We start from the raw sequence: 14,692 nt of genomic DNA on the forward strand, positions 1-14,692 counted from the left end.
ACCAAAATTTTAGTCCTGCCTACCTTCCTTTCTTTTCTCATTCTGTTCCACATGCTTAGGATAACATATCCCAGTGTTTCTCATTCTCTGCCCATTTGAAAACCTACTCATAAATCATAAATCAGGGCCCAGTATAAATGCAACTATAAATCCTTCTGTACCTAAGAGTGAAGTGATCTTTCTATTGTCACATATTTGAGTAACTTGTGCTTCTCTTTTAAGGGGCAATGACCATGGCAGAAATGCCCAAGAGCAAGAATAACCAGCTCTTCCATTCTGCTTTCATCATGATTGAGGGTCACCTTGAAATTTGTTAAATCTTTAAGGCAGTTTATATTGTTCAACTAGAGGTTAGATGTGAGGTGAAAACATCCCTGAAAAGAAGTGCTTGTTTTTATCTCTAAGGCTCAGTAGGAGACACTAACCACATGCAGAGTGAAGACCTTGAACTCTCAGGCAAGGAAGAGGTTCAATTAATTTGCTCACCAAGCCCAGCCAAGAGTGAGGACTAGGGAACTTTCCTTGGTGGGGAAGGATAATAGTCTTGGGAAATACCTGAATGAACTTTTATGTATTTTTTCTATAACAACTGGTTGTTATTCAATTGTATCTAAGAAAGCTGAAAATGTGCAAGTTAGCACTAAGCCCTTTTGAAGTGATAGAGCAATAAGTTGTAGGAATAATTGGCAACCATAGCATTATATGACAGCTCCAGGAAATGATCAGGAAGAATAAAAATCATAGCAGCAGGTGATAGCTTCATTCACAATTGGCAATCTTAGCTGCCAATTCGTGAATGAAAGCTTGTGTAAGTACAGCATAATCAAGGCTCTGGGATCTTGCCAAGGAAGATGGAAGAAGCACAGACAAGAAGTAGAGAGACATAGATGAAAAGTGTAGACATGTTCCATACAGAGTACTACCTTTTCTTTCCATGGAAGAAGTGTGAACTTGGTAGAGACTAGATTCCTTTTTCACATCAGTTGGTGAGATTCATGTACTAAAGGAATGAAAATAATTTTTTTTTGTCTCTATTTTTAACTTAGCTCTCTTCTTTCCTGATTAAATGCTTTGTCAGAGAGTTATCTATGCCTGTACAATTGTTAGAGAATGCACTGGATTGGGTTTTGAGTAGAATTATTAGCCCTAATTGCACCAGAGAAGTCATAGAATTCCAGAGTTGAATAACATCCCTTTATATTCTTCTCTACTTAGCATGATCTTGTTCATATTATGTTTATGTATATGTATACATATATTATCGCTCACAATACATCATAAGGAAAGGACTATGTTTTACTTATTTTATATTCCCCTAGAGGGTGGAAAGGGAGTGGAGTGGCAGCAAAAATATCTTGGAGGTAATGGATTCAAGAACAAAATATAGAATTTCTTCTTGAAAAGAGACAGAAAACCCCCTACAAACTTATGGTAATCTATCATTCTCAGTAATCCACACTTAAAATAGTCTAACCAGTTTAGACACATGACCATAACTGATATAAATAATATGATAAATATTTGTCAAACAAATGAATGGGTTATGAATCCTGAAACTTTGTCTCATTTTGCCCTAGAACTTCTTAAGCTGGGGTCTTCACATACATTTTTAACCAAATGTCCATCCTTATCCATTTTCTGGAATTTGCCATTTTCTAGGGACTTAGTGTAATTCACCTAAAGACACCATACTTAGATTTTGAACATATATTTTTAAATGACACAGATGTAGAGAATGCTGGAGTTAGAACAGGTCTAAAAGATAACCGAGGTCAAATCCAACATATTACAAATGAGGAAACCAAAACCCAGAGAGATTCCTGAGGATCACAATTAGTAAGCAGTTTGATAGGTTCTCTGACTTCAAATTCAGTACTCTTTCTTTTTTTCTCTCAGTGACTTTTCAACTATTAGAACCCAAGTTTCCTGATTTCAATATTCCCCCAAAGACAAATCATTGGCATTAATTGGCACTCTAAAGATATGATTGAAATGCTAAAGCTTCAGAGACTACATGGATTTCCTTCTAGATATTATGAAAGGTTTTCCATATGTTTGCACTATTACTTTAAAAATAATCTCTTCAAAATTGAAACTATTTCTAGCCATATGAAAAGATGCTCCAAGTCATTATTAATCAGAGAAATGCAAATTAAGACAACTCTGAGATACTACTACAACACCTGTCAGATTGGCTAGAATGACAGGGAAAGATAATGAGGAATGTTAGAGGGCATGTGGGAAAATTGGGATACTGATACATTGTTGGTGGAACTGTGAATAGATCCAGCCATTCTGGAGAGTAATTTGGAACTATGCTCAAAAAGTTATCAAACTATGCATACCCTTTGATCCAGCAGTGTTACTACTGGGCTTATATCCCAAAGAGATCTTAAAGAAGACAAAGGGATCCACATGTGCAAGAATGTTTGTGGCCAGAAATTGGAAACTGAGAGGATGCCCATCAGTTGGAGAATGGCTGAATGTGGTATATGAATGTTATGGAATATTATTGTTCTGTAAGAAATGACCAGCAGGATGATTTCAGAAAGGCCTGGAGAGACTTACATGAACTGATGCTGAGTGAAATGAGCAGGACCAGGAGATCATTATATACTTCAACAACAACACTATATGATGATCAATTCTGATGGGCGTGGCCCTCTTCAACAATGAGATGAACCAAATCATTTCCAATAGAACAGTAATGAATTGACCCAACTACACCCATCGAAAGAATTCAGGGAAATGAGTATGAACCACTACATAGAATTCCCAATCCCTCTATTTTTGTCCACCTGGTTAATTGTACACTATTTCAAAGTCCAGTTCTTTTTGTGCAACAAAATAACTGAATGGAGATATATATATATATATATATATATATGCATATATATATATATATATATATAGTATTTAACAATATACTTTAATATATTTAACATGTATTGGTCAACCTGCCATCTGGGGGAGGGGGTGGGAGGAAGGAGGGGAAAAACTGGAACAAAAGGTTTTGCAATTGTCAATGCTGAAAAATGACCCATACATATATATTGTAAATAAAAAGCTATAATAAAAAAAAAAATGAAGACACACACACAAATAATCTCTTCATTAAGATAATGATCATAAATAATAAGAATGAATAAAGCTGGTCTCACATTATGCTACCAGGACTCTCAAGATCCTTTTGGATCATAATGTCTAAAACAAAAATAATTTGCCTTTTTTTTCCCCTGAGGCAATTGGGGTTAAGTGACTTGCCCAGAGTCACACAGCTAGGAAGTGTTAATATCTGAGACCAGATCTGAACTCAGGTGCTCTTGACTTCAGGGCTGGTGCTGTATGCAATGCACCACCTAGCTGTCCCCAAAACCCTTCTCTTAGCAAAAATAATAACAAGACAATTATACTACAAATAAAATAGCAGATAGTTTCTGGCTATAGCCTTTGGTCATGTTAATGGCAGAGATTGATAGGTAAAGCTATTCAGAATAGAAGTCCCTATTCTTGGTTATCTATTTTGACATTCATTCATTCAATCACTTACTCTTTCAAAAACATATTTTGATTGTCTCCCACTTTCATGGTTCAATGTTATTCTTGCTGGGCAAATTAGAAAAGATCAGAAACAGTTCCAGATCTCTAAGAACTAATACTTTACAGTGCCTTTGCCTACACAATTTGTTTTGCTTCACCTTAAAACTTTGGTAATTTGAGGAACTGGGAAGTTTACCATGTTTTCAGGTTATCAATCTGTATGAGGGTATGAGTTGGTGAAGAGAGTCGCTATTAAACCCAGTGAGTAAAAGAAGAGAAGAATTCTAAAGACCAATAGACAACAGCTATCAGAATTTTAATTGTATAGTAGCTTTAGGTTGAGTGTATGTATCTCAAAGAAAAAGAAGGCAAAACTTTAAGAAACACAGAGATTCCAGGGGAGAAAGAGACTTGTAGAGATATCAATCCCTTTTTGATGCTGGCAACAATGAAAAGGTAGAATGGACTGAAAAGGGAATTCTTAGGAATGAAAAAGACTACATGTAGTGGCAAAAAAGAAAATTTGTCAGTCTATAATCTTTGTCTATTGGACTATCATATTCTATTCTCTTTATTTCTTTAGAGTAGTGGCATCTAAATTGTATGTTGCCCCAATTCTTGATTCTTTGGTACACCAATTCTTTCTTTCTGGCCATTCTTATTTGATCTGGGAGCTCTGGATTTTGATTATTATATTCCTAAGCATTTTCATTGTTTCAGGAAGTGACTGGTGAAGTCTTTTCTGTTTTTATTTTACCTTTTGGTTCTCAGAAAACTGAACAGGTTGCTGGTTTTTTGTTAGTTTTTTAGTGATTTCTTAAAGTGTGATATCTAGGCTTTTTTTTTTTTTTTTTTTTTTAATCATGGCTTTCAGGTAGATCTATTATCCTTAAATTATCTTTCTTCAATCTGGTTTCTAGATTTAGCAGGGATTTGCCATTAAGGACCAGAGACACACAGAGAGATCAATTCATAAGAGGTATACAGTTGAGAAAGGATATCCTTACCAGAGTGACCTGAGATGAACTGGGTCAAGGGAAGGGCTCTTTGATGGTGCCTCCTTCATTCCCACCAGCACTGAAGAGTTTAATGACTGGATTCCATGTCCAATCCCACTTCTGACATCAATTTAAATGATAGCCAGACTAGAACCAGCCTATAACTTATGGGTGGTAAACAAACAAAGGGAGGCAAACAAAGCAGAATAGAGAGAGGGAACTCAGGAATCAAAAAGAAGTTTAATTTCAAAGTAAGGGGAAAATTTCAAAGCTTGCTGGAGCTCCACTCTTTGTGGCTTTGTTAGAATTATTTGTGTCTGTCTTGTTGTTTGGTCTGTGTATCTTTGTAAAATGTAAAAATACCTGTGTCCAGTCATCTCAGCACCTGGGATTCCATATATATATATTTATATATATATATATATATACACACACACATATATATATATACACACACATATATATATATATATACACACACATATATATATATATACACACACATATATATATATTATTAATTTTATAATTATAACATTTTTTGGCAGTACATATGCATAGGTAATTTTTTTACAACATTATCCCTTGTACTCCCTTCCCTCCACCCCCTTCCCTAGATGACAGGCATTCCCATACATATTAAATATGTTATAGTATATCCTAGGTACAATATATATGTGCAGAACCGAATTTTGTTGTTGTTGTTGCAAAGGAAAAATTGGATTTGGAAGGTAAAAATAACCTGGGGAGAAAAACAAAAAAATGCTAACAGTTTGCACTCATTTCCCAGTGTTCCTTCTCTGGGTGTAGCTGATTCTGTCCATCATTGATCAATTGGAATTGGATTAGCTCTTCTTTATGTTGAAGATATCCACTTCCATCAGAATACATCCTCGTACAGTATCATTGTTGAAGTGTATAATGATCTTCTGGTTCTGCTCGTTTCACTCAGCATCAGTTGATGTAAGTCTCTCCAGGCCTCTCTGTATTCATCCTGCTGGTCATTTCTTACAGAACAATAATATTCCATAACATTCATATACCATAATTTACCCAACCATTCTCCAATTGATGGGCATCCATTCATTTTCCAGTTTCTAGCTACTACAAAAAGGGCTGCCACAAACATTTTGGCACATACAGGTCCCTTTCCCTTCTTTAGTATTTCCTTGGGATATAAGTCCAGTAGTAGCACTGCTGGATCAAAGGGTATGCACAGCGTGATAACTGCCCAATTGCTGCCTGGAACCATTCTGGTACCCCTAGCAGTACCTAGCATGTAGTACAAGGTGTAGGGGCCAACCAGCCTCTGCCCTTGGAGAGTAGTTCCAGTTTCAGTTACAGAAACTTATTAGCTGTGTAATCTTAGGGAAGTTATCTTATCTGCCCCAGTTTTCTGATATGTAAAGAGAAAAACAATGATACCCACCTCCCAGAGTTGTTGTAAGATCAGAATTAGATAATGATTGTAAAGTGTTTTTGTGATTGGGACATGCTAAGCATTTCATTATTTTTTAATTGAATGTAATTGTTTCATACCAGATAATTCTTAAGTAGTTTTAAAATTCCAAAGATAAAAAGATTAATGATTTTTATATGGGATAATCTGAAAGTGCAATTAACTGAATTGATATCATCTGAAATTTTGTTTTATGTTTTAAATGTGATATTGCCTATGTTATCATTGCATTTCTGAATTTTCTTTTAGTGAGAAATTTGAGAGACCACTGTAACAGAAAAGATGTTACATAAAACATCTTTTAAATCTGGATACTATAACACAAATGGGGTTGTGAAAAAGGACATGATAAGAAATAGATAATATCAATAAATACTTATTAAATATCCAAAGAAGTATATTTTGTTATAAATAATAATAATAATGTTTACTATAATGGTGAATTTTTATTTGTAAATTATTGACTATTATGAAAATGAATAGGTGGTTTAAGGATGTAGCTTCAAAATAATGATGAGCCAACTAGTTGATATTTACTATATGTCTGAAGCCACAGAATATGGGTAGTTTTAATTTATAAGCCCAAAATAAATGAAATGTTAACCACTAGGGAAACATTAGGAGATGTATTCAAACCCTAAGTTATAGTTAGTGAAAATTTTCTATTTTAAGGTAAAAATTCTTGGGTCTGTAATTTATTATTGTTTTGATTATATTAATAATAATAATAAAAATATGTGATTTTGTCAATAGATGCCCAAAAAACTTTTGATAAAGTATAACACTCATTCCTATTACAAACATCTGAAAATGTAGATATAAATTGCCTTTTCCTTGTCATCAGCTATGTAAAATACCTAGAAATACATTCGTCAAAACACACCCAGGAGCTATATCAGACTGAAATAACTGGAGAAATAGAAATTATTCATAAGCAGTCAGAACCAATATAATAAAAATGAAGAACAAAAGGTCAAAAGTAGTAAAGGAACTAATAAAAAGATGTAAAGGAAGGAAGTTCAGTAGTATCAGATCTTAAACTATATTATAAAGCATTAATTATCAAGACTATTTGGTGCTAGGTAAGAAATAGAAAAGTAGCTCATAATTTTTTTAAAAGAATATTTTTATCTCAGGTACAGGATTTAGGTAAGGATAGAAACAACAAATGATATATAAACGGAAATTCTCTGAAGTTTCAGAATTGGAAAACCAAACTTCAATGATATTACTAGAAGAACTATCTAGGAACCTCTAGATTTGGGACCAAAAAAGCAGAATTCCTTTGAGAGTTATATTAAAAATAAGCATATTGTCTAAGAAAAGATATCTAGGGACCAAATAACTAACCCAAGACACCTGGGACTCAAAATGTGCTAGTTAAATGTATATTTGGAATTAATTATTAGGGTACAAAGAGACTTAATGTTAATTAACATTGGTGATAATTATTGTATTGCTTTGCCTGGTTTATATTCAAGTTTTCTTGGATACCAATAAAGGAACATTCTTTGTTATAATTACTGAAAATATACAGATGTCAGACCAAACTAATTAATAGAAGGCAGTTTAAGTGACTTGAAAAGATCATCAGGGAGACAAAACCAAGATGACAGAATAGTGGGAAGAAATATAACCCAGATAGTCCAAAACAAGTCCTTCACAAAGAAAACATGCAAAACCAAATTATAAAAGGTAAATCCAAGAAAAATTCAGTGTGTCATTTTTCTAGCCAAGGTCAGCATAGGGAGAGAGATTTGTATAGTGTGAGGGAGAGGGATAGTAGCTTCTAAATGTTTGAGGGAAGGAGTGTTCATGTGTTTGTTCTTTCTTTACCTTTGAGGTATTCCTTTGGAAATGCTGATCTAGCTGTGAAGTGGATGAATGGAACTGGGGTGCAGGTGACCAATAAAATTGGGAGAACAAGCATATACGTGATTGAACCAACAGAAAAGATGAGGCACTCCTCAGATTCCCTTAAAGATCCCAGAGAACTCTGGGGAAGTGGGAGAAACACAACAAGCAGAGATAAGGGTAGTCACTTTTTTTCTGTCATCTCTAATTTTAAACTACTCAGCCTATTCCATTCCGCAATTTGACATTCCTTCCAGGTAAATCTTCCCTATGCATAGCTCTGATCTCATCACTTCCTTACTCAACGATTTTCTTTAGATCACTATTTCCTATCAAATAACAGTATAAGCTCATCAGCCTAGCATTCACAACCCAATATGGGTAGGGCTCCAATCTGCATTTCCAGTCATGCCTCATTTAAGTTCCCTTTAAGTACTTCACATTCCGGTCAAACTGGACCATTTAAATTTCCCCATACTTGTAATTTCTCATCTCATAAATTGAACACATCATCACAATGTATGGAATGGTCCCATCCACTGCTACTGAAATTTTTTCCTTGTTTCAGGACTATCTTGGGTGCAACCTTCTCTACCCACATTTCTTTCACTGATGCCCCAACTAGTATTATTTCCTCTCTCAAATCTCCTACAGCATTTTGCCCTTAACCACTTTTCCTAATCCCTAAGCAAATTCTGTTTTCTGTGAATTTAGGTATATATCTTATTTTTCATGCTATTTTGACAGATTCATAACTATTTTTATGATTCATAACTATTTATAACTATTTTTACCCAGTGTCAAATAGAGTTACTAGCATGCCTCAGTATTTTTCTTCAAGGATCCCTATTTTTGCTGATATGTCTTTCTGCCCACCCCGTTCCCTTTTTTTGGACAATACAAATTGTAACCCATCTCTATGTTATTTGATAGACTTTGAAAGCAAAAAGATCTACCTTGTTGTTTTTGTAGAATTCAATAATGACTGTGAAACAGGTGAGAATAAAACTACATATAGCAGACATTAATAGCATTTATTGAATCTTATAGTCTTAGATTTAAAAAAGGCTCTTCAAGCCCAACTAGCCCATGCTCCCAACTAATGTGGCAATCTTTCTATAAAATGTTCCACCAAATAGTACAAGATCCGCTTGTACTATTCCAGCAAAAGAAAACTTGCAATCTCCCTTAATCAAATTGTCCTCTCTTTGTTGATTTTCTCCAATTTATTTTGCATTATACTTTGTACAATAATTGTTTGCAAATTAACTCTCCCATTAAATAATGAGATACTAGAGGACAGTGACTATTTTTTACTTTTCTTTGAATCCCCAGAACTTTGTCCGATGTCTGACATTTTGTAGGTACTTAATAAATGTTTGTTCAGTGACTAATGGGGAAGCCAATTATATTGTTAAATGGCTCTAATTATTGGGATTTTTTTCCTACATTGAGATGAAATCATCTTTCTATATCACTCATTCATGTTTTCTGGATTTGATTTCTGGAATTCCTCCAAAATAACCTAATCTCTCTTAAACATGATGGCTTCTGAAAGATTTGAAGTCAGTCATCATTCCCTCACTGCCTTTCCAAGAAAAAAAAATATCAATTTTTTCAACCATTTCTCATAGGACATGATTTGGAATTTTGTTTGCCTTTAAATGAAAGTGTTTAGGAACACAATCTTTCCTAAAATATGTTGCTCCAAATTGGACAAAATACTCTAGATGAGATTTGATCAAAGAAGTGCAGAAATGAATGTTTCCTTTCTGTGTTATGGACATTGCATTTTCATTATAACTTGAGACTTTATTCCAATCAGTTCAGCAAATATTTAATAAACATATTCCATATATAATGTAAGAGCAAGAGCTAGTGATCCAAAAACAAAAGCTAAATACTTCCTGCTTTCCAAAAGCTTTCATTATACTTTTTTAAAATTAATTTTATAATTATAACTTTTTTTTTTGACAGTACATATGCATGGGTAATTTTTTACAACATTATCCCTTGCATTCACTTCTGTTCTGAATTTTCCCCTCCTTCCCTCCACCTCCTCCCCCAGATGGCAGGCAGTCCCATACATATTAAATATGTTATAGTATATCCTAGATACAATATATGTGTGCAGAAATGAATTTCTTGCTGCACCGGAAGAATTGGATTCAGATGGTAAAAATAACCTGGGAAGAAAAACAAAAATGCAAACAGTTTACACTCATTTCCCAGTGTTCCTTCTCTTGGTATAGATGATTCTGTTCATCATTGATCAATTGGAATTGAATTAGATCTTCTCTTTGTTGAAGACATCCACTTCCATCAGAATACATCCTCATACAGTATTGTTGTTGAAGTGTATAATGATCTCCTGGTTCTGCTCATTTCACTCAGCATCAGTTCATGTAAGTCTCTCCAAGCCTCTCTGTATTCATCCTGCTGGTCATTTCTTACAGAACAATAATATTCCATAACATTCATATACCATAATTTACTTAACCATTCTCCAATTGATAGGCATCTGTTCATTTTCCAGTTTCTGGCCACTACAAAAAGAGCTGCCACAAACATTCTTGCACATACAGGTCCCTTTCCCTTCTTTAGTATTTCTTTGGGATATAAGCCCAGTAGTAGCACTGCTGGATCAAAGGGTATGCACAGTTTGATAACTTTTTGGGCATAATTCCAGATTGCTCTCCAGAATGGTTGGATTCTTTCACAACTCCACCAACAATGTATCAGTGTCCCAGTTTTCCCATATCCCCTCCAACATTCATTATTATTTTTTCCTGTCATCTTAGCCAATCTGACAGGAGTGTAGTGGTATCTCAGAGTTGTCTTAATTTGCATTTCTCTGATCAATAGTGATTTGGAACACTCTTTCATATGAGTGGAAATAGTTTCAATTTCATCATCTGAAAATTGTCTGTTCATATGCTATGAAGCTTTCATTATACTTGAAGGATATCTGTCACAAACAAATAAATAAGAAATCATGATTTTTAGAGAGGAGGGCCAATATTGGGAGGTATCACAAAAGGCATCCTATAAGAGTTGGCACCTGAACTGTGCTTTTAAGGTGGTAGAAAAATCTATAGCACAGAGGTGAAAATGGAGTGTATCCTAAATAATGCCATCACTTATATAAAGATATGAGAATGAGAGGTAGGCCAAAGTGTATAGAGAACAGGCACCAAACAAGCTTTATTAGAATAAAGAATGTAGGTAGTAGAACAATATAGCATAAAGCTGTTGTTATTGTTTGGTCATTTTAATTGTATCTAATTCTTCATGACCCCATGGGCAGAGATATTGGTTTGCCATTTCTTTCTCTGGTTCATTTTATAGATGAGGAACCTGAGGCAAATAAGGTTAAGTGGCTTGCCAAAGTCACATAGCAAGGAAGTGTCTGAGGTCAGATTTATACTCAGGTTTTCATGATTCCAGACCCAGAGCTCTATCCATAAAGCCATTTAGCATGCCAAAGAAGTTGTTCTTTATCCTAAAAGCAATAAGGAATTTTTTGAGTCTTGGAATTTATAGGAAACTGCCTAAAAATCTAGGATGAGATAAAGATAGCTTGACTTTTCCTTCTTTCAAAGCCTGAACAGTCAATTCCATGGCGAATTATGGCATTTGATGTCATCATCAAATCACTGATCCCTTGCTTATGTGTTGAAAGTGTGATTGCTGAAATTCCAGAGACCTGCTTCTCTGGATAAAGATCTATGTGGGTGACTCAGGGTCCTCACCCTGCCTAGAAGACAATTGTTGAAAAACAGAAATCAAATCCTCATTATTATTGAAGGTCCCTTCAGTTTTTAAACGTACCAAATTATGATGATTACCTGTCTGGCATCATTCGAAATGGCAAAACTCCATTCCAGGTAAAGAATGGAATCTGATAGATAGAATCAAGAAAATCTTAGCAGGGGATCAGTTTGGATGGTCTCCCACCCAGCGATTAGAATAAACTGTCCCTTGACATGGAGGTTTTTGGTAGACAATAAATTGAAAGAAAAGGAAGATAGACACAAAGATGAAAATATCTAAGAAATACACTCTTTAGTCATAAAGAACTCAAGAAGGCAAATAGGGTTAAGTGAGTTGCCTAGGATAACACAGGATCTGAAGATCTGAATTCAGGTCTTCATTACTCCAAACCTGGAGCTTTATCTATTGAGAAAATTTCAAGGGCTAGTTGGATAAGGGCCTTGAAAACAGTAGAGAGTACTTGCAAGCTTCAGAAGTCCTGGAATCCTAGATGAATATATTCATCTTGCAATAAATGAGCTATGTGAAGGGAATTGGCATGAATTGAAATACTATTTGGCATGCTGAGTTTCACTTAAAACTTAAGAAGCTCCATGTTCACTGTAGAATGTGGGGCAGAATTAATATCTTGGGAAGAAGGATATGAAAAAGTTTGCTGGGTTGTATATACAAGTGACAGTAAAATTAAAGAGAAGTCCACAAAGGATGATGAACTTCTAGGTGTCAGAGGTGAAGTGACCTGAATAAATCTGTTAGTCAATAAATATCTATTATGCACCCACTATGTGCCACTAATTTGCTAAACATTAGGGGATACAAAAATAGACAAGAAACAGACATGAATATGTGTACTGTCATGTGTATGATGAGGGGGTAACAGGAAGATTGTCCAACAGGGATTCAATAAAGACACTGAGTAATTGTGCCTCAAAGTTTAGTGATTTGGGAAATCAGCTGTGACTGAAGATGATCTTGGGATCTTAAAAGGAGGATAAAAATGTGAACCCCAAGGAAGTACAAAGTTACTGCTATTTTTCAAAAAACAGATATAGAGTTATATTTTGATGTTAATATTTATTTATTTATTTGATGTTAATATTTATATGACACTTAAAGATTAGCAAAGGACTTTGTATATATTCCTCCCTCCCTCCTTCCTTCCTTCCCTCCTTCCTACCTTCCTTCCTTCCCTCCTTCCTACCTTCCTTTCTTCCTTCCTTCCTTCCTTCCCTCCTTTCTTCCTTCCTTCCTTCCCTCCTTTCTTCCTTCCTTCCTTCCCTCCTTTCTTCCTTCCTTCCCTCCTTTCTTCCTTCCTTCCTTCCTTCTTTCTTTCTTTCCTTCCTTCCTTCCTTCCTTCTTTCCTTCCTTCCTTCCTTCCTTCTTTCTTTCCTTCCTTCCTTCCTTCCTTCCTTCCTTCCTTCCTTCCTTCCTTCCTTCCTTCCTTCCTTCCTTCCTTCCTTCCTTCCTTCCTTCCTTTCTTCCTTCCTTCCTTCCTTTCTACCTTCCTTTCTTCCTTCCTTCTTTCCTTCCTTCCCTCCTTTTTTCCTTCCTTCCCTCCTTCCTTCCTTCCTTCCTTCCTTCCTTCCTTCCTTCCTTCCTTCCTTCCTTCCTTCCTTCCTTCCTTCCTTCCTTCCTTCCTTCCTTCCTTCCTTCCTTCCTTCTTTCCTTCCTTCCTTCCTTTCTACCTTCCTTTCTTCCTTTCTACCTTCCTTCCTTCCTTCCTTCCTTTCTACCTTCCTTCTTTCCTTCCTTCCTTCCTTTCTACCTTCCTTCCTTCCTTCTTTCCTTCCTTTCTACCTTCCTTCCTTCCTTCCTTCCTTCCTTCCTTCCTTCCTTCCTTCCTTCTTTCCTTCCTTCCTTCTTTCCTTCCTTCCTTCCTTCCTTCCTTCCTTCCTTCCTTCCTTCCTTCCTTCCTTCCTTCCTTCCTTCCTTCCTTCCTTCCTTCCTTCCTTCTTTCCTTCCTTCCTTCCTTCCTTCCTTCCTTCCTTCCTTCCTTCCTTCCTTCCTTCCTTCCTTCCTTCCTTCCTTCCTTCCTTCCTTCCTCCTTCCTTCCTTCCTTCCTTCCTTCCTTCCTTCCTTCCTTCCTTCCTTCCTTCCTTCCTTCCTTCCTTCCTTCCTTTCTACCTTCCTTCCTTCCTTCCTTCCTTTCTACCTTCCTTCCTTCCTTCCTTCCTTTCTACCTTCCTTCCTTCCTTCCTTCCTTTCTACCTTCCTTCCTTCCTTCCTTCCTTCCTTCCTTCCTTCCTTCCTTCCTTCCTTCCTTCCTTCCTTCCTTCCTTCCTTCCTTCCTTCCTTCCTTCCTTTCTATCTTCCTTCCTTCCTTCCTTCTTTCCTTCCTTCCTTCCTTCCTTCCTTCCTTCCTCCTTCCTTCCTTCCTTCCTTCCTCCTTCCTTCCTTCCTTCCTTCCTTCCTTCCTTCCTTCCTTCCTTCCTTCCTTCCTTCCTTCCTTCCTTCCTTCCTTCCTTCCTTCCTTCCTTCCTTCCTTCCTTCCTTCCTTCCTTCCTTCCTTCCTTCTTTCCTTCCTTCCTTCCTTCCTTCCTTCCTTCCTTCCTTCCTTCCTTCCTTCCTTCCTTCCTTCCTTCCTTCCTTCCTTCCTTCCTTCCTCCTTCCTTCCTTCCTTCCTTCCTCCTTCCTTCCTTCCTTCCTTCCTCCTTCCTTCCTTCCTTCCTTCCTTCCTTCCTTCCTTCCTTCCTTCCTTCCTTCCTTCCTTCCTTCCCTTCCTTCCTTCCTTCCTTCCCTTCCTTCTTTCCTTCCTTTCCTTCTTTCCTTCCTTTCCTTTCCTTCCTTTCCTTCCTTTCCTTCCTTTCCTCCCTTCCTTCCTTCCCTTCCTTCTTTCCTTCCTTTCCTTCTTTCCTTCCTTTCCTCCTTCCATCCCACATTTTTTCCTTCCTTCCAAAAGATCTTCACAAGTCTAGAACTCTATCCTGTCACCTGTCTTATGTTACACAGAACATACATTAATCCATCTAAATTCATTATGACCAATAGCATTACAGAGTATAAGAAGCAAAGAATAATTTTAGAAGAGCAAAAAAAAAAAAAAAAAAATTCTTGAATTCAGAAAGGG

Source organism: Sminthopsis crassicaudata, chromosome 4 (assembly GCF_048593235.1).
Source record: "Sminthopsis crassicaudata isolate SCR6 chromosome 4, ASM4859323v1, whole genome shotgun sequence".
Lineage (NCBI taxonomy): Eukaryota > Metazoa > Chordata > Mammalia > Dasyuromorphia > Dasyuridae > Sminthopsis > Sminthopsis crassicaudata.